The 20,620-nt window shown below is 47.9% G+C and overlaps 1 protein-coding gene across 22 annotated transcripts in view; it reads left to right on the top strand.

Moving 5' to 3' along the window:
• Positions 1–5,579: 5,579 nt before the first annotated feature.
• Positions 5,580–20,620, top strand: part of Ralgps1 (Ral GEF with PH domain and SH3 binding motif 1) — a 238,081-nt gene continuing 223,040 nt past the window's right edge. For 5 of the 22 annotated variants that reach the window (XR_003952802.1, XR_003952801.1, XM_030251025.1 and 2 more), the window contains exon 1: positions 5,582–5,809. The gene's annotated coding sequence lies outside the window, so the exon portion shown is untranslated. Of the gene's footprint in view, positions 5,859–6,359; positions 6,402–20,620 lie in introns of those variants that run through there. The other 17 variants (XR_374091.3, XM_030251024.1, XM_030251023.1 and 14 more) reach the window with 8 other exon arrangements.

Below are 20,620 nucleotides of genomic sequence, written 5' to 3'. Positions count from 1 at the left end.
TCCTCTCTCCCGTATCCCCGGGGCCGAGGTTGTCACCCTAGGGCCCCTGGTATTGGGGGCTGCCTGTTGTCCACCCCCGCCGTGTGGGGTCAGTGGCTTCACACAACCAGATGCCCACGAGGGCCAAGTGGAAAGCATTCAGCAGTCCTCCTGTGTCTGCCTGCCCAGAGCACAGGAAGTCTGGCCAGAGGCGGGCACTCTCCCTTTCCCCTCTTCCCCTACAGCCCCTCAGCCCACAGAGAGTGATTAAGAAGATGCTTGTTATTAATCTCTGGCATTTACACATGTGTGCATGCATAGCACATACACACAAGTAGACTTTGGGCAACCAGTTTTTTTTTTTAAAGCATCAAATGGTTCTACCTATTTTGATGAATTGTCTGATAGATCAGGAACATGTTCCTTTTTACTGTTGCATGTAAAGCAGAATTTAAAAGTTAGTCTGAGCTGGGTGTGGTGGCGCACACTTTTTTTTTTTTTTTTTTTTTTGAAACAGGGTTTCTCTGTGTAGCCCTGGCTGTCCTGGAACTCACTCTGTAGACCAGGCTGGCCTTGAACTCAGAAATCCGCCTGCCTCTGCCTCCTGAGTGCTGGGATTAAGCAGCGGCACATACTTTTAATTCCTGCTCTCAGGAGGCAGGAGGCAGAGGCAGGCATATTTCTGAGTTTGAAGCCAGCCTGCTCTATAGAGTGAGTTCCAGGACAGCCGGTGCTGCACAGAGAAACCCTGCCTTGAAAAATCAAAGGCAGGAGGTGGGGTCAGTCTGAGAACTACATTTCCCAGTATTTCTTTTTGGATAGGCTACTAATTATTATTATGCCAGCGAGAAGGGTAATTCTTTCTCAATATTTGTAATAGTTATGTTCAATTGTTGTAAAGCTAAAAACATACTGAACACTTGTGTTCAAGAGAGGAAGATAGAATTGGGTTCCTGGTTATAAATCTCTTGTCTGCCAACCAACATCCTGCATAATTTTGTTCTTTTGGGGGGGGCACAGCGAAGGCCCTTTCATTGATATGTCAATATTTATCTGTCTGTCTATCATATCTCTCTACCTATTTTCTATCTATGATATTTCTATCATACTACAGTCATATCATACATTCTAGTTATTATCTATCTATCTATCTATCTATCTATCTATCTATCTATCTATCTATCTATCTATCTTAACCAATAGCATTAGGCTTTCTCTAACACAGTTATTTTCTCAGTAAGGTATTTCACAGCCTGCAATGCTTTGAAATCATAGGTGGCATTCAGGGAGTCCACCAGAGAAGACCGCTCATATACAGTTTGTATACAACTGAATGTCTTTATTCCAAACAGCTGAGGCTACATTCAAGTATTCAGGACCCAAGTGTAGCACCAAACATTTAAAGCAAAGTGTTTTTAAAGGCGAAATCAATCTGCTGTTATCTTGCTCAGCAGCTGTAGGGGCAAGTTTTATGCCAGCAAGCAGTTTAACAGAAATTAAGGTAAGTAGTTAGTTGGGGCAGCAAATCTAGGGACCACTTGACACAGTGAGGTCACCAGAAAAGCACCAAGATGCAAAAGACAGCAACAAATGAAGAAGGGCAATTAGTGCTGAGAGCTGAGACAAGAAGGTGGGCCACTGTGAAAAAAAAAAGATTTTTAATGTGTATGTTTCTGACTGTATGTATGCTTGTACACCATGTGTGCGCTTGGCACTCAGGAGACCAGAAGAGGGGGATCAGATGCCCTGGAACTGGAGTTACAGATGGCTGTGAGTCACTTTGTGGGGGCTGAGAATCAAAGCCAGGTCCTTTTCATGAGCAGTCAGTGCTCTTAACCACCAACTGCCTCTCCAGTCTTGTATACCATATCTTTGAACTCAGCGGGGAACTCAGACCTTGTTTGACTTAGTTTTGTTGTTCTGCACATGTCCATTTTTGGGTTAGAGATAATGTTTTCTGAGCAGGCTAACTCATAGTAGAGAACTGGAATGTACAGGAAGGACTGCCTGTACACTAACTGCAGCATGCCTGCGTCTACCATCTGCTAGGGTATAAGAAAGACAGTTGCCTCTTCACTGAGAATTGACTGCCATGCTCCCCATCCCTCTGAGACCCATCATTGTTGCTGGAATCCTTATTGGAATGTTACATTCCATATCTTGAGAATCTTCCCAAATCCACTCACCCTGTCTTTTTTTTTTTTTTTTTTTTTTAAGATTTATGTATTTCATGTGAGTACAATGTTGCTGTCTTCAGACACAGCAGAAGAGGGCATCAGATCCCATTACAGATGGTTGTAAGCCACCATGTGGTTGCTGGGAATTGAACTCGGGACCTCTGGAAGAGCAGTCAGTGCTCTTAACCACTGAGCCATCTCGCCAGCCCCTCCCCGCTTTAAGTTCTTGATGAAGCACCCTGAGAATCTAGTCCCAGGGGTAACCCTGTGGCATCTGCCAGCACAGACTGGCTATTTCCAGTAATCTTGGTGTATATTCCCTCCACCTCTTGGCTAAGTGTGACATCATCAGCCGGTTACTCTGAAATTTAACTCTGGTTGCCATCAAAGGAAGCAGGCCCAGCACTGAGCACAGCGTTGAGGGAGTGCTTTTGTGGAGGGCTTCTGTAGCATCTCACAGCCCAGACACTGCCAGTTCTCTTATGAAGGTGTTCTATTCATTACTCGTGTTACTGCAACAAGTCACTGATAAGCAGTTTAGGAAGGGAACAGTTTGTTGGGATTCACAGTTTAAAGGCTCAGTCTGTCATGGAGGGGAAGGCCTGTGGCAGGAGCAGGAGGCAGCTGGTCACACTGCATCCTAGTCAAGAAGCAGAGGGTGGCAATTTCCCCTGTCAGCCTCTGTTCTCAGTTTCCGTTAGCCTGGAGTCCAGGTTAGTGATTCACCCACACTTAGGATGGGTCTTCCCACCTCAGTGAACAGTCTAGGAAATCTTTCACAGGCATGCCCAGGGGTTTCTTTCTGTGTTTCTAAATCTGTCAAGTTGACAATCAAGATTAACTACCTTGAGGTCATTAGCATGTGTATATCACAGATACTGGGCTTTTTGCCTATGTGTGCCCAAAGTCATAGGCACACTAACAGCAGCTAGGGCATATGGAGCTCCTGAGAGGCCAGGCTCTCCTTCATGGACTTTGTTTCACTCTTCCAACAGCCTGTGCAAAAGAGAGACTATTTTAAAGTGGTTTTTTAAAAAAATTATTTATTTTTTTATGGCTTTTCAACACAGTGTTTCTTGGGCTAGAGAAATGACTCAGTCATTAAAGGCTAGGCTCACAACCAAAAATATAAGACAGAATTTCTCTGTATAGCCCTGGATATCTTAGAACTCATTCTGTAGACCGGGTTGGCCTTGAACTTAGATCTATTTACCACTACCTCCCAAGAGCTGGGATTAAAGGCATGCATTGCCGCCACCACCACCTGGCAAGACAGTCATTTAAAAAAATATTTAAAAATTACTGTTAATAACTGTGTATGCTTGTGCATGCCTGTGTGTGTGTGTGTATGTGTGCACACTAATTTAGGTTCCTGTAGAGGTGGATGCCAGAGGTGACAGATCAACTTGAAGCCGAAATTATAGGCAGTTGTGAAACCTGATATAGATGCTAAGTACTGAACCTGGGTCCTCTACCAGAGCAGTATGTACTATTAACTGCTAAGCCATCTCTCCAGCCTCCTCAACATTCATCTTCCATAAAGAAACTGAGGCATGCAAAAAAGTAACTTGCATGTGTGCACACAGTTAGCTGCTGGCACAGCCAGACCGTGAACTCAGGCAGCAAGTCCTCTAAGCCTTATAGTAATTTATATTTAGAAAAACAACTATAGTACTTGTTTTTTTTTAAATTTATTTATTATTATATGCAAGTACACTGTAGCTGTCTTCAGACACACCAGAAGAGGGCAACAGATCCCATTACAGATGGTTGTGAACCACCATGTGGTTGCTGTGATTTGAACTCAGGATCTTTGGAAGAGCAGTCAGTGCATGTGCAGTGTATGTGCAGGTGATGCACACGCATGCAGAGGTGGCCAGAGGAGGATGTCAAGTGTCCTGCTTTATACTCTCCATCTTATCCCCATGAGATAGGGTCTCTCACTGAATCTGCTAGCCAGCAAGTCACAGCAAGTCTCCAGTTTCCATCCCCCAAATCCTAAGCATTAGGGTTACCTCTACAAGCACGTCCATTTTCTTTCTTTCTTTCTTTTTCTTTTTCTTTTTTTTTTTTTTTTTTTGGTTTTTCGAGACAGGGTTTCTCTGTGTAGCCCTGGCTATCCTGGAACTCACTTTGTAGACCAGGCTGGCCTCGAACTCAGAAATCCGCCTGCCTCTGTCTCCCAAGTGCTGGGATTAAAGGCGAGCGCCACCACCGCCTGGCTACGTCCATTTTCTTATGCGTGTCCTGAGCACTCCACTTTACGCTAGACCATCACTCCTAACTTTATAGCCATCTACCCAAGCTTCCTCAAGCTTGCGCTCAGCTCTCAGCCTCTCTGGATTCCAAATTTTCTAAAAGAATCCTCACACCATGCATCTCTTGTTTTATCTAAGGGAAACAGTTTAAGACTATCCTTCGGGCATCACTGTGTTCTTCATGCAAAATAGCAGACGTTTGCCTCAGAGATCCCCTATTCCCTCACCTCACTCTTAAAGTGGTTTAATTTCTGCTGATTCTCTTGTTTTCCTCTCCCTCTTCTTTTAAATAGTGCAGTATCTAAATCTTTCCATAAGCGACGCCATAGCAGCAAAAATTACGTTATCAAAATGATCTTGTCTACAAGTCCAAAGAGCATCCTACCCTCCTTTCTCTTGTAGGCGTAACAGAATTTTGCTGTGGTTCTGACTTTAGGGATTCACAGCCACCCACTGGCTTCCACGGTCTTTGTAACTTAGTATCTCTGCCTTTAAGCCAGATGATTTAAGCTCTACTCACTGCGTTTGCCTGGCCCAGCCATAAAAGGGTCTGGGTGCAGGGAGACAGCTTCCAGGCCCATTCTCCCTGCTTTGAACGCTATGGTCTTGGGCAAGACCCTCTTCAGGCCTAACTTTTACCTGTTGTGAAAACCATGGGTCAGTCTCAAGGACCTCGAAGTGTGTTATTGGATTGACTGTGATTGTCAATTTGACAGATTTAGAATCACATAAAGAAACCTAGGGATAGGTTTGTGAAGAATGGGACTAAGGTGATGATGTCTTGCTCACAAAGCCTTTTTTTTTTTTTTTTTTTTTTTTTTTTTTTTTGATGTTGTTGTTGAAAACGATAAACTCTAGGTAGGAATTTAAGAAGGACACTGGGTGAGGCCTGGAAGGATGTTTGTAGACTGAGTCTATTTCTAGGCAGGGGGTGGGCGTGGCGGGCGGCTGAGCCCGACGAGAACAGCAGAGCATCCTTGCAAGCCTGAGCGTCTGCAAGACCGAAGCGCAGGCCGCGGCTGGTGGGGTGGGGGGTGGGGGGGTGGGGGGAACGGGGACCGCTGCTGCAGCGGCTGCGCACTGGTGCAACCAGCCGGTTCATTTGCGTGTCTCCGCCCCTACGGCAAGCTGGTTGGAGAACCCTGGTATGGTGCCGCGCGCCGATTGGCTGAGCCGGCCGCCGCTCAGGCCCAGGAGTGGACGGTTCCTACTGCGGCTGGGCACCGGCTGGGCTCCCGCGTCGGCCTCGCGTTTCAAGCTTGCGCCTGGCTCAACCTCAATCCGGCCCCGGTCTCGGAACGAAGGCGCCGCTGCCGCTGGGCCTCTCGCAAGACCATGAAGAAGCGGTGGCAGCCACTGCGGCCCTCGTCAAGGTGACCAGCCCGGACTACAGCGGTGAGAGGAGCGGCTGGCGGGGCGGGGCCCTGGGCGCGAGCCGCTGCAGGTGCGGGGGGCGGAGGGGGGGGGAGAATGGGGGCGGGCGGGGCGGGATCCCCGGCCGGAGGGGGTGGGGCGGGGCCTCGGCTCGAGGGTGGGACCTCGGCTTGGGGTTGGAGGGGGGGGCGGGACCATGGCCAGCTCGGGTCCCAGGGACGCGAATGACAGCGTGTGGTTGTCGGGGAGATGGCGGAGCGGGGGGGGGGGGTGGTGGTGGTGGTGGTGGTGTTGGGGGGGAAAGGGCGCAGGTGCAGGAGGCGGGTCCCGCGGCCTGATGGATTGGGGGCGGAGCCTGGGCGCGAGGCGTGGGGTCTGGAGGGAGCTCAGGTCTCTGGGACCAGAAAGGGAACCTGTGTGTAGGTTAGCGGCGGGGAAAGGGCTCAGGTGCGAGGGGCGGGGCATGGGGTGGCAATGGGAGGGGCTGCAAGGAGAGTCTAGGGAAAAGCACAGGTGCAGTGGGCGGGGCTGGGGAAACCCTGTAGGGGCGGGGGCGGGGGGAGGCAGGGGGCGGGGCTGAGGATCATTGGCAGGTCCGGAAGCAGGGCTGCAGGTGAGGACTAGCCTGAGGGTGAGTGGGACCCTTTTTGGAGAAGGAAGAAGCTGCCCTCTCCGCCGCCGTCTTGGGGCTTTGGGTTTTCTGCAGGCTCTGGAGGCATCCATGGTTGTCTCTTGGAGGGGCAGGCCAGGGCAGCCTGTGTCTTTGCTGAGTCGTACAAGGATCGCAGCTGCCCTGGTTAATAGGCCGACTGCTTTCCTGAGCCAAACCGAGCCCTAAGTGGGCACACTGCCTTTGTTGTTGTTGTTGTTGTTTTTGTTTTACTCCCCTGTTGCTGTTGAAGGAGCTTGGCTGGATTTCGGGGTGGTTAGGTTTCATTGGTTGATCAGCTGTTGGAAAATGTGTGCTCTTCAAGAGTAGTCGTTGATGCTATGCTCGGAAGGGTTCTGGATCTCATGGTAGCAGATGCTCATGCAGATCTTCACAGTGCTGGTCTCAAAAAGATAGAAAAGGCAGCGTGGTGGGGGCGAAGAGGCGGAATGAGAACTTGGCTCTTTGGAGCTGGGACAGACACCTGGGAGTTATTTTTGCCTTTTTGTGTGTTTTGTTGTTGTCAAAGTGACCATCCCTGGTGCCTAATTGTGACCTTCCAGGGCCAGAGGGGAATTCCTTGTCAAGAGGTGAGTTAAGGTCTCTTTCTTGCCGGGCAGTGGTGGCGCACACCTTTAATCCCAGTACTTGGGAGGCAGAAGCAGGCAATTTCTGATTTCGAGGCTAGCCTGGTCTACAGAGTGAGTTCCAGGACAGCCAGGGCTACACAGAGAAACCCTGTCTCAAAAAAAAAAAAAAAACAAAACAAAACACACACACACACACACACACACAAAGAAAAAGAAAAAAGAAAAAAAGAAAAATAAAAGTCTCTTTCTCTTGAGAGTTTGAATCACATTTGTGTTGGGGAATTCCCTCCTCCAAACTAGAGGTGGTTTAGATTATGGTACTCCCTGTGCAGCCTTGGGCAGGAATGCAGCCTGGGGAGCCATGATGAATGGAAAGGGAAGCGTGTTTCCCTTGTTGGCTGACCTTTGGACCCCAGGTCCAGTGTGGATCTTAGCTGATGGGCTAGGCCTATAGTAGAGCCCATTGGAATACTCCCACTACCAACTTGATTCTGCCACGTTTCAGAAAGAAGACTTTAGGATGAAGAGCACGGCAGACCTTCATTAGGTATTTATGGAGACAGAAGGGAGAAATATGGTAGGGCCTCTGTGCTCCAGAAGTACCCTTTATCTGTGTGTGACCTTTGGGTGCCTTGTGTTTCCTCGAGAGTGCTTGGCTAATCTAACCTGACATGCTTTCACCCTGGGTTATATGGACTGAAGACAAGGTGCAGAAACTTCTTTGCTAGCTTGCATTTGCCTTCATTTTAGAAACGTGGGACTTTTGGGGGGACCAAATACCATGATGCTGGCTTCCCTTGCTACCATTGGCACTGGTGATTCAGAGCATCATGGGATGTTGCAGGGATAGGCTCCTGTTCCAGAAGCACTTGTGTGGCAGGTGCGAGGTCTAGAAGCAGCAGCGCGAGTTGTCCCATCCTGTCTTGGCAGAAGCTATGTGTCACCTAGGGACTTTCTCCTGTCCTTTGTGTTAAAACAAAGCTCCAAACCTGCATATCAGAAAATTAGATGGTTAGTTTTTTCCCTTCTTAAAAATATTTTTATTACATTTATGTGTATTTCTGTGCATGTAACAGTGTGCATGTGAGGGTCAGAGGATAACCTGTGGGAGTCTGTTCTCTGCTTCTACCGTATCGGGTTCTCAGGCTTGGAGGTAGGCACCTTTATAACCTCTGTTTATAACCTCTGAGCCCTTTCACTTGCCTCATAATTGACTTTATTTTTTTCATAGTTAGCTTTTTAATTTGTTATTAGGGCAACTGCATTCAGAGCTGAGAGAAAACTGCATAATAGAAAACTGTTGTGATCTGTCCCCAGCGTGTTCCTTACAGCTCTGGCTTGGTAAGCAGGCAGATTGGCTTGAAGCCTCCCACTGTTCCTTCTGCTGTATGACCTAACACCAGCTTTTTACTTTCTCAGAGTTTTGGTTTCCTTAGCTGTAAAAATGAAGAGCAAGCCTGATTTACCTTGTAAATTTGTTCTGAAGACACAACAAGCCATTTGAAGGTACTGCAATTCCATGGCACCCAGCACTGGAACCTTTCCCTCCCTGTCCCAGCCCCTGGCTGCCCAGCTTCCAACATTGGTTACACAGAACAGCATGTGGCACAAGGAGAGGAGGACCAGGAATTCTGAGGCCTTTGCCTCTTATATAACCTCAAATAAGTCTCCTTTTCTCTGCAGAGCTACGCTTTCTTAGCTGAGTGGAAGAGCGCTGGACAGTGTGATCCTTAGGAGGACTAACTCTGCCTTCTGATTGGCAAGCTGAAAATCTTAACATTTTTCAGAAAAGCAGGAAGGTGGAAGTCAGTGGCCCATGGTTTACTTTAAAAAAAAAATCTGTCTACAGGCTGAACAGGTGGCACAGTGGTTGGGACACTTGCTCCAGAGGACCTGAGTTTTCAGTTCACAGCACTCAACATCAGGCAGCTCACAACAGCCTGTTTCAGAAAATAAAACAGAGCAATATTGCTCCTTTTGGGCACCTGGTAGGAAGTTACCAAATCTTTGTTGAAGGAGCAGATGAAGGCTATTCTTTAGGAAATCAGTCTGGCTGACTGTCTCCCCTGCTCACAAGTCTGCTGTACCTTCAGCATATGTTTTGTCTGTTGCACAAGAATGTCACAGCCAGATGTGGTGGTGGACATCTTTAATCCTGGCATTCAGGAGGCAGAGGCAGACAGATCTCTGTGCCCCTTCCCTCTACTTGGTCTGGCCATATTTATTTCATATATGTGGGTACACTGTCACTATCTTCAGACACAGCAGAAGATGGCATTGGATCCCATTATAGATGATTGTAAGCCACCATGTGGTTGCTGGGAATTGAGCTTGGGACCTCTGGAAGAGCAGCCGGTGATCTTAACCACTGAGCCATCTCTCCATCCCAATCTCTGTGCTTTTAAGGCCATAATTAGACCTGGTCTCAAGCAAGAAAATGATAATATCACAGTGCTGTAGTGGACTTTGTGAGATTCAACATGAAAGGCAAAAACTGTGATGCAGGAAGAGATAAGTTGGGGTGAGGGATGGAAGGGCAGGGTGAGAGAAAACAGAGAGGGATAAATGACAAAGTCATGGAAACCAATACACATAGACACACACACACACACACACACACACACACAGAACTAAAATAGGGTTACTCTGTAACAAGGTACCAGTGCTCACTGGACTCCACAGACTAACAAATAAAAAGTTCAGTTCCAGGACTCAGTTACCTCTTTAGTCAGTGAGATTCCTTAGACCCTCAGAACATTATAGGCTCTTGCCAGTACTATTAGCTGCTCTTCAGAACTTGAAGTTAAGACCCCATTGTTGAAGAGGCCACATAATTGAATCATAGACCACAGAGAAACCTAGCTGGAAGCTTTATTCACAGTTTCATAGGCCTGGGACACTCACCAGAGGAGGAAAGTGATCATTGATCTTACCAGCTGGCAACCCTGTGAACTACAGTGCCTGGCCTGGCAGACACGCCCACTGGTGCACTGGTGGCGTGAATGTCACAGTAGTAACTGATCCTTTTCTGATTGGATTTAAGACCCATTTCACATGATGACCAATACCTGGAACCATTATGGGCCAAGAATCTGTGACTAGATTGGTCATATGCCCCAGGTAAGAACTCCTAATACCTATCATTATACCTGTAGAGAAGAGCATCCTTCAGCCCTCCCCTCATTAGAGAAGTTGCTTCTTACAGTAGATGACAATTAACACAGAGATTCACACTTGTTAAGGTGCAGAGAATAAGAGACGGTGGAAAGCTCAGCCCTAGATGGGACATCTGTATCACATTCCTCCCACTGAGGCTTGAGGATCATTAAAGAGGAAGGGGATGGAAAGACTGTAAGAGCCATAGGTGGGGGATGACTCTGAGGAAACAGTGTTTCCAGACACAGCAGGGCAGCTGCACATAGGAGTTCATAGCAGCTGCGGCAGCATGTACAAGATCTGTGCAAGCCTAAGCCAGACCAAATTCCAGCATAGAAAGGAGAGGTGGTCCCACCTCTGGCTCAGGAGCCATTAGCACCTGATAGCTGCTGGAAGAGGTGAGAGTCAGTTTTCTTTCCAGGTAGCCCTTGGTATGTTTGCTGTGCTCCAGTGCAGTCCCACACATGCACGAATATATGAGCAGCACAAGCTGGACTTGGTGGATTTAAAGCAAGAGCAGAGAGGACACAGAGTTCCGTGGCTAGGGAAGGAGTGGGCCTGGGAGGAGTTGGGGTGAATATGATGTGTGAAATTCTCAGTGAGCTACTTAGAAAGAGAGAGAAAACAGGCTGCCCTCCGGTCCTGTGCAGTCTCAGTGCAGACAGCACTCGTGCGTGTGTTCACATAGCTTTCTCCTTCACAGTCTGTTCTTTTAAATAGTGCTCTAAAACTTTTATCTCACAAGCTTAAACAAAACTTACAGGGAGTATTTTAAGCAAGTAGGGGGCTCAGATGTTAGGTGTCTGTCTTCCCTCAAGCTGGCAGTTCCAAGTCCTCTCCTTGGAGGAGGCGGCTGTAATCGGTTATTTATTCTATATTCTTTTCTCTTGCAGCAGTCTGTACACACCACCTGCCCCTTTGTATATCCATTGACTTTAGTCTGGAAAGGTTCCCAGCAGTGGGGACCGCTCCAGCTGGTACATAGAAGTCCTCTGATACTGTAAGCACTGGTTTATACCCCCACCCCTCCCACATGGTGTTTACTCATTCCTGCCTAGTAGTCATTGTTTAGAAGACTAACAAGAGATGTCCCCTTTTCTCTAGGGATGAAATGGCTCTAGTCCCAGTGAACAATAGGTTAAAGGGCAGTGCGTGTACTTGGATGTGAGACAGAAAACTGAAAGAGAAAGGAAAGGGGATTTGCACGCTGGGATTGAAAACTGATTTTCCATGTAGCCTGTGACTTGGGTCTAGCTGTGGTACTTACTGGCTGTATGACATGGGCAGTTTACTTACTGGTCCTGGGTGGTGATAATCAGTCTTGAGCTTTGCGAGGGGAGAAGACATCATGCTTGCAAAGCATGCACAGTGTCAGGCCTTATGGATGTCTGGAGCAGGTGAGCTGCCCTGGCTCACAGCCCCAAGTGGGCTCCAGTCCTTGCCGGCAGATAGATGCTCACCAGGCACTTGAAGGTGAGCGTGGAGACATAGTGTGCAGGCATACAGACATACGGCCTTACCTTGTTCACAGGTTGTGTGGAGAGAGATACTCCAGTCAGTAGTTACAGAGCTAAGTGCTGGGCCTAGCAGTAGGGGTGAGCAGTGAACAATGACTTCCCTGGGAAACTTGGAGAGGGGTCTCCCCAGCCTCCATTTTCCTCCGTTTTGTTTTGTTTTCAAAACAGCATTTCTCTGTATAACCCTAGCTATCCTGGCACTCACTCTGTAAAACAAGCTGCCTCAAACTCAGAAATCAGCCTGCCTCTGCCTCCATAGTGATGGGATTAAAGGTGTGCACCACCACTACCTGGCTTCATGTTTCCTCCTTTGTGAAGCTACTTAGTTCTTCACTGTCATCATGTGCATACTGTGATCCGTGCACTGAGTTATTGTATTTATGGCATTATGCCTGTGTTTCTTAGTGCTCGGAGAAAGTCGGCTTGCTGCTGAGTCCCAGGCTCTGCCAAAATAGGGGTCTTGGGCCATGGCATGATAGAATGAGTCATGTGTCCTAAACATGGTTGCCTATGGTTTTTCTCTGAGTCATCCTAGTCTCTGGACTCTATCCACATTTCCAAGTGCTTATCAAAGACAGGTCCATGGCTGCAGGTGTGGCTGCAACAGTTATCCTGTGGAGTCTTTAGAGTGTGCAGAGCTGGGGGAAAATAGGCCTGAAGATGGGCAGGTCATATTGCTGACATGTACCTCTATCCCCTCCGTTCTCAGCCTGCCAGTAGCTGGGCTGGAGGAAGGAGGCCTAGGGTAGCTTATAGATTTAAAAAAGATCGATCGAGGGGCTGGAGAGATGGCTCAGTGGTTAAGAGCACTGACTGTTCTTCCGAAGGTCCTGAGTTCAAATCCTAGCAACCACATGGTGGCTCACAACCATCCGTAAGGAGATATGACTCCCTCTTCTAGTGTGTCTGAAGACAACTACAGTGTATTTACATATAATAAAAAATAAATCTTAAAAAAAAAAGATCGATTGGTTGATTTATCTAGCTATCTATGTAATCTGTGTGTGTCTATATGAGTTTTTGTGCACTGTGTATGTGCAGTGGAGTGTACTATGTGAGCTATGTATGTGCAGTGGAGTGTACTATGTGAGCTTTGTATGTGCAGTGGCGTGTAGAAGTGAGGGTATCAGATCCCCTGGATCTGGACTTACAAGTGGTTGTGCACCCTCATGGGGGTGTTTGGAACTGAATTCTGGTCCTCTGGAAGATCAGCAAGTTCTCTTAATGACTGAGCCATCTCTCCACCCCAACTTGTGGACTTTGACGTGGGCCAGAGTACATTGTTTGGATCTGCAGGGCTCACAGAATGTACTTCCGTAACTGTCATTGTGGGCACTCATTGATCTTTCTCCAGGTGAGCACTCACTCTCCACTCTGTGGCTCCTGCCATGGGACGTATGTTGCTCTGGACAATAGGCACATGGGGATGATTCAGTCCTGTCCTGCCCTTTAGTGCAAATGGAGGATGACTGGAGGTGATTAACCTCCACAGAAGCCAGAGAATGAAATGGCTGAGCAGATTTAGGCTCTGGAGTAGGCTGACCTGGGTTGACATTATAGCTGCCGCAGACAACCTGTGTCACCCACAGCAAGTGTCTTTCCTGCCTTGTAAGATGAGTATTCTCTGAGTTGGGGCTTTGCAGTGGGGTACAGTGGGGCACTTAGCACAGTACCTGGAAGGAAGCTGTCTGGAGGAGCACCAAGCACTGCCTCTCTGACTGTTTCTTCTGGTCTTAGCACAGTGTGAGTGGTGCTGATCAATGTCCCCAGCCATCCCGAGGGTGCTCCTACAGGCTTGTGAGCCACTCTCCTTTCTTCCTACCTCTTCATAAAGGAGGTGCTAAGCCCAGAGTCAGGTAAGCACCCTACTTACCTGAGCAGAGTCGGAGTCCCTGAGCTTACCCACGGGCCACTAGCTGGGCTTGTCTCATCTGCACCAGGAGAGCAGAGACCATACAGACCCAGGTCCTTCATTCTTCTGCAGGGCTTCTGTGCTCACCTGCCCTGTCAGGGAAGTTTATCTCCTGAGCTAGCATCAGAGAGGCTGAGGGGGTGCTCCAGGCACAGTGTTTTCTTATTTTCCCTCAGCGTGGCCCTCGTGAGGTTTCCAGGAGATGACACCAACCAGCACTTGCCAGAGGGTTTGCTCAAGAGCAACTGCACATGTGTGCTAGGATGAGACTCCTTTTTCATCAGAGTTATGGGTTCTGGGATGCCTTTTTGGGGGCTACCAATGATCCCAGGTGAAAGCTGTGTGACTCATTGTTCAAAGAATGTGGTCTTGATCTCAGGAGGGCGGTGGATAGTACTAGAATGGGAGAGACACTGTGGGCAGGGCCTGTCCAGGAGCTCCCTGGTCCTGGTCCTGGTCCTGGTCCTGGTCCTTCCTGTTTTATTGTTATATGATTCTAGACAGTGAATATAACAGTCTTCTTTCTCATGTGTATATGTGTGTGTGTGTGGGAGGGCATGTGCATGCCGTGGCCATGGAGGCCAAAATAGGGCATCAAATCCCCTGGAAATGGAGTTAGATGCAATTGTGAGCCACCATGTGGGTACTGGGAACTGAACCCAGGTCCTCTGGAAGAGCAGCCAATGCTCTTAACCACAGAGCTATACCTGCAGCCCCAGGCAATGGGAAGGAAATTTAGATGCTTGGCCTTGACAATCACAGGTTTCTTGGAAATGAGGTGGAAGGGAGGGGCAATAACAAGCATCTTTAAGTCCACTTGTATTGGGCCTGATAATTCTTACCCACTTTTGTGGCGTCTGGTAAGTAGGACAAGGGAGATCAGTTAGTACATTTTTGAATTAAATATTTATGGAAAACAAGTTAATAAATTCAGAAGAACTTGTTTTTCTTCTTTGTGGTGATAAAATGTTATGTGGAGTTAGTGACTTTCTCTGTTTTAACCATTTCCTTCACTGTCTTCTTTGTAACTTTTCCTCTCCTTTCTTTACTTCTTCCTTTTCTTAATTTTTTTCCGGGTATTTATTTGCCCTAGGCTGGCTTTTAGTCAGGCTTGTAGAACTAAAAAATGAACTGGTATAATCCCAGATCTCTGGGAGGCAGGGGCAGGCAGATCTTTGAGTTCAAGGCTAGCCTGGTCAACAGAGTGAGTTTCAGGACAGTCAGGGTTATACAGAGAAACCCTGTCTCAAAAACAAAACAAAACAAAGAAAAAGAAAGAAAGAAAAAAGAAAAAAAGAGAGAAAGCTCTTTAGATATGCTGCTGTTGTGTGGGTATCTGGCAGTTAAATGAGTGAGGAATGAGCTGTTGAAGAAAATGGACTGGTGTGACTCCATGTTGGTTCAGAGGTCCCTTCCCTAGTATCCTACTGGAGTACTTCACTGTGCCCAGTGTCTCGGTGGCAGTTATTTCTGCCTTGTGTTGATGGGACAGGATAAAAGTGATTGATTCACTGAAGACAGTGGAAGCTCAGAGAGGTTCATTATCCAGGGTGAGGCTAGGAGAGAGTTGGGGTTCTTTCGCCTTGGTAGGTACCTCCTTCACACCCTAGACACCTTAGAGTAAGACCTGAGTCACAGGCAAGCTGTGGAAATGGAGCCGTATGGATAAAGGTACCTATTCCAGGTTTGTTGACTTTATGTATTTTTAATTTCCTCTTATTGCATTTGGGGAGTTCAGTTCAGCTCAGTGTGTTAGGACTGGCGAATCCTGGCGTTGTAGTGAATAGTGAGACAGTAACCATTAGTGTGTGCTTGGCACCTGATGACCGGAGCTGGGATTTGGCTTCTGGGGAAGGTTGATGAGGTGGTGTGCTGATTGGTGTGTGGCCTCCTTGTGACCTCATTTAGCTTTCTTATGTCCTTATCTCTGGGCACCTTTGCACCCAGCATCCATGGCCTCTGTGCTCATCAGGTGGCCTGTCAGGCTGGAGGGCCATGCATCTTCCCTTCCCAGATAGGGGAAGAGACTTTGTCCGGGTTTCATGCTCAGTTGTCCTGATTTCTCAGTCATGTGAGCAAATTCGTTTGAGTATAGCAATCTCGTAACAGCTGCCAGGAGGTCATACATGACTGCTAATAAACCATGCCAGTGCTTACGGGTTTATCTCAGATGACAGACTCTGAGCTGAGGGTCATTGTGACTACAAGGGAGCAGGGCTAAGCCCTGACTGGCTGTGAGGCGCTGCTGACTAGCCTGGTGACAGTGGCTACCTATAAGAAACAGTGTTTCTGTTCTCCGGTTTCCATCATAGTTCTGGGCTGTTGTAATGGGGGAACATCTTAGCCTTGGGAAAGCTCTGAACCCAGCTTACCAGCATACCCAGTGGTGCTCCTGAGATACGGAGGAGCAGCTTATATTTTGGAAAAACAAGTCACCAATGTGGAGCTAGAGTCTACCTTGAGGGCTTTCCTGGTGTCTGTGCATCCCTAGGGAAGCTCAGGATTGGATGACTGCCGAGGATGAGCTGGAGGGGGTCGGACCACACCTGTAGCTGAAGGCAGAGGGCAGCCTTGCTACTCCATTTTCCCTGTCCTGCCAGACCCATTTGTCCGTCTGTCTGTCTACTGGACCTGTCCTTGTTGAGCTAGTGACTACCAGCACAATGCTGGCTGTGGTGCAGTGAAAACCAGCCCTGTCCTGCTTTGTACAATGTTAGATGCCTGAGCAGGAAGCAGTAAAATATTAACTACAGCCCAGTATGGTGACACATGTCTGTCATCCAGTACTTAAGAGTTGGAAGCAGGAGGATGCCAGTGTGGCCAGTGTTGAGAACAAGGGAGAGATGAATGCTGGTCCCAGGAAACAGCATTGGTCAGACTGAGCTAGCAGTCTCTGCCATGTTATGCCCTAGCTGTTGAAGTTGATTTCTGGACTTTCCAGCTGTCAGCTAAGCAATGCTTTCTGAGCTGTTGATTCTCTGCCTTCATTCAGGAGAGCAGCTAGCCTTCTTTCTGCTTCTTGGAAGACTGGCTGCCCCCTCTCTTCTTGAGGGTATTTGAGGATACCTTGAGCTCATTAGCGTTTTTTTTAATCATGATGTGCAAATCTATGGAGCATGTAACTGGGCTCTACACTGTGTCACTGCCCTAGGGACCCTGTGGTCTTGATAGTTAGGAGACAGCAAATGAGGGCAGGACAGTATTGGAGGAGGCCACACCGTAGAAATGGGAGCTAATAGGACCACATAAAACTTCAGGTCTTAGAGAAAGGCTTCAACTTTCTGGGTGCAGGAATTGGATAGGAGGTGCATTTGGGCAGCCACACAGAAGTCTGGGTGAGCTGGTGTGCTCGTTAGGCCAGTGTATGTGTTGAGTGTGTCATCAGATGAGAAGCTGGGAGGAGGAGTTGGGAGGAGGGAGCTTGAGAGGGCCCAATGGATAGTGAGCATGCATTTAGTTCTTGTCCTGGGATGGATGGAGGCCGTTGAAGCCCTGTTAGTGCTGATTCTGCTGTAGTGTAGAGATAGTAGCAAGAAGGAGGCAGAGATCAGGGGATGAGAGATGCTATTGCTAGTCTAGGTGCCAGCTAGTGGGTCCTGATCCTGGCCATGGGTGGCTGTTTCATAAAGCTGAGGTAGTAGACCTTTGCACAGTGATGCAGTGAGGAAGGAGGGTGAGGTCTGTCTTTGACTTTGTTGACAGGAGATGGTGGATGGACCCAATCACTGAAAAATGGAATTTAGAAGGAATAGTGGCTGGGGAGGAAGAAGGTAGTGAGCTGGGGTTTGTCCGTTTGGAGTCTGGCTAGCCTTCCTGGAAGCACCCTCATTTGTACAGAAGATTCCTGTTCCGTTTAGTGTGTTTAATTGTTTGATAGTGTAAAAACTGTGCTAGACTTTGTTGATGAGCACGACTGTCTTACACTGGCTGTCTTTTCTCCTTGCTGTAACACAGTGCCTGAGGAGGAAGTATCGGAAAGAAGGCAGGCTTCTTCTGACTCACATGAGAGAGATACAGTCCACCACAGCAAGGAAACTGTGGTGATGGGAATGTGAGGTTGTGGTCATGGTGTGACGCGGAGAGGTGAATGCTGGTTCATGCTTATTCAGCCCCAGACTCAGGCCATCGGACAGTGCTGCCACATTCTTCCTTAGTTAACCATCTGCAGAGGTCCTCGGAGACTTCTGAGTGATTCTAAATCCAGTCAAGCTGGTATCTGACACCAAGCAACAAATGACTGGAGCTACGGTGAGGCTGCCCCCCCCCCCCCTTTCGAGACTGGGTTTCTCTGTGTAGCCATGGCTGTCCTGGAACTCACTCTGTAGACCAGGCTGGCCTCGAACTCAGAAATCCACCTGCCTCTGCCTCCCAAGTGCTGGGATTAAAGGCGTGCACCACCACGCCTGGCTCCATTTTCTCATTTAACTGTTACTCTTTGGGTTGCTGTCTTAGGGTTTTATTGCTGTGAAGAGACACCATGACCACAGCAACTCTTACAAAAGAAAGTATTTAATTAGGTGTAGCTTACTAATTAGGGCCAAATCAGAGGTTTAGTCCATTATCATCATGGTAGGAAGCATGTTGTTGGCATGCAGGCACACATGGTGCTGGAGGAGCTGAGAGTTCTACAACTGGATCCAGGCAGCAGGAAAAGACTCTGAGCCACTAGAAATGGCTTATGCTTCTGAAACCTTAAAGCTCTCCTGCCTATGATGCACTTCTTCCAACAAAGCCATGCGTACTCTAACAAGACCACACCTCCTAATAGTGCCACTCCTTATGGGCTAAACATTCAGAAACATGAGTCTATGGGGGGGTGTGTTCCTATTCAAAGCACCATAGTTGTGTTATAAGTGTTATAAACATAAGAGAAGCTGGGGGAGGAGGCTTTGGGGGGAATTAAGGGTGATGCATGCCTTTAATCTCAATACTCAGGAAGCAGAGACAAGCAGATCTTTGTGAGTTTCAGGCTAGCCTGGTCTACAGAATGAGTTTTAGGACACCCAGGGAGTGCTACACAGAGAAAGCCTGTTTTCAAATACCAAAACCAAACCAAACCAACCAAACAAACAAAAACACTCCACAAAAACAAAGACATAAACTACAAGTTTCTTCTTAAGGTGTGGGAAGTTAGAAGGGCATCAGAGCATGCTGGGTCAGAGACCAAAGTGCTTTCTAAGCCTGAGGCTGCCTCATGGCCTAAGATGGCTGCTAGAGCTCTGGTCTTTCCATCCAACGTAAGACCTTTGAGGCCAACCTGGGCTACAGTGTGAGACTCTATCTCAAAACAAGCAAGCCAGCAAATAAAGAATGATCAGGTAGAAACGGCAGAAAAAGTAACACTATAGAGATACAGCAAGAAGATTCAGCCCCTAAGGAAGTTCTTGAGGAAGTCAGAGGTGTCCTGACAGATGAGAGAGGAGGCGAGAAGAGAAAGAATGTGCTGACCAAAGGACATGAGAAAGTGAATCACATATGCCATCATCAGAAGTGAGAAGTGGTGCCATGGTTGCTGAGCATCCTGGACAAGGAGGATGGAAATGGAGGAGATGTTTGCACGAGGAGGGCCAGTGTGTGTCTTCTGGAGTGCTTAGGCTGGCGACCAAGACAGGATGGGTTAGAAGGAGTCCTCAATTTAAACCAGAGAAAGACTCCATTTGTAGGTTATAAGCCTCCTTGTAAACCAGACAAAATAGCAAAGATGTGCCAACACCTAACATCTAGGTGAAATTTCAATTTTAAAGGAAGACGTAATGTGAGCCCTTGCCTAAGAGCCCTTGAGAGAAAGAACACCCTGTTGACAGAGTTCACGCAGAGTGGAACTGCCTGGGGCCAGTGGGCACTGCCATCCACTTGTGGGGAAGGAGCAGTGGCTGGTTTGATTGACATCTGATTGTAACAGGTACCAGTTTCAGGCAGTCCGGCACTCACCTTTTATGTGTAGCTTTTGCTACACCCACACTAACACTGTTCCTGGGGGAAATCTGATAGAAGGCAAGCTCAGCAGCTGGGAGGTGACTCAGACCCAGAGTCTCGTGCATAGGCATGACAATGGGAAAGGACCAGCCGAGTGGAACCATTCCAGGACGGTGATTGTAACAGAGAACCTGAAATAATTATTGAAAGAAGACAGAGTATGAAGTCAACAGTTAAGGCAGGAACAGAATCCGGTTCAAAACAAAACTCCTGCATGTGAATGCTCTCCAAAGAGCAGAGGTTTAGCAGCCATCTCTAGCCCTCCAGTGTGCCTGGATATGTTCCTCTGGCTTACATAGTGCTGTGCAGATATGCCACCCACCTGAGCTGCTTTCAGGGTAGTTCCTTAGGGATACTGTCTCATATACTCTGTGGAGCAGTTTACTGGGCACCTTTGTTCTAGTCTTTGGAAAACAGCGACGTTGAAACAGTTGACGCTTGAGTTACTATGTGACCTAGGCCATTCCACTCTGAGGTGTATAGCCAAGAGACAGATGCCCAGATAAAAACCTTTCCCTCGTGTTCATAGCTGCATTGTAATAGAACCTACACTCCAGAAATTCCTACCAGCTAATGAATGGCTAGAAGGATGGCAGGGTGTGGACCCCCTGAGCTGCAGGCAGCAGTCTGTTAGATTCCATTTGTATGAAGTGTTCTGAAGAGGCTGAGCCTTAGACACAGAAGGTGGGTCAGTGACTGGAGGGCTGGAGAGGGGTGGTGGGTGGTGACTTGTGTGTGTGGATTGGGGGACAGTGGTGAGAGTGCTCTGGAGTTAGCAAGAGGCGATGACCAAGCTCTTGTGGAGTATGGGAGAACCACTCAATTCCAGAATTGTAAAGGGTGAGTTTGGGACACATAAATTCTGGTTTAAAAATCTTTATTATATGTTAGTTGTGCAAAAAGCTAAAAATAGCCAGGCATTGGTGGTGCACTCCTTTAATTCCTGCACTTGGGAGGCAGAGGCAGGCGGATTCCTGAGTTCAAGGTCAGCCTGGTCTACAGAGTGAGTTCCAGGACAGCCAGGGCTACACA

Source organism: Mus musculus, chromosome 2 (genome assembly GCF_000001635.26).
Source record: "Mus musculus strain C57BL/6J chromosome 2, GRCm38.p6 C57BL/6J".
Lineage (NCBI taxonomy): Eukaryota > Metazoa > Chordata > Mammalia > Rodentia > Muridae > Mus > Mus musculus.
This window is presented reverse-complemented; position numbering and strand designations above follow the sequence as displayed.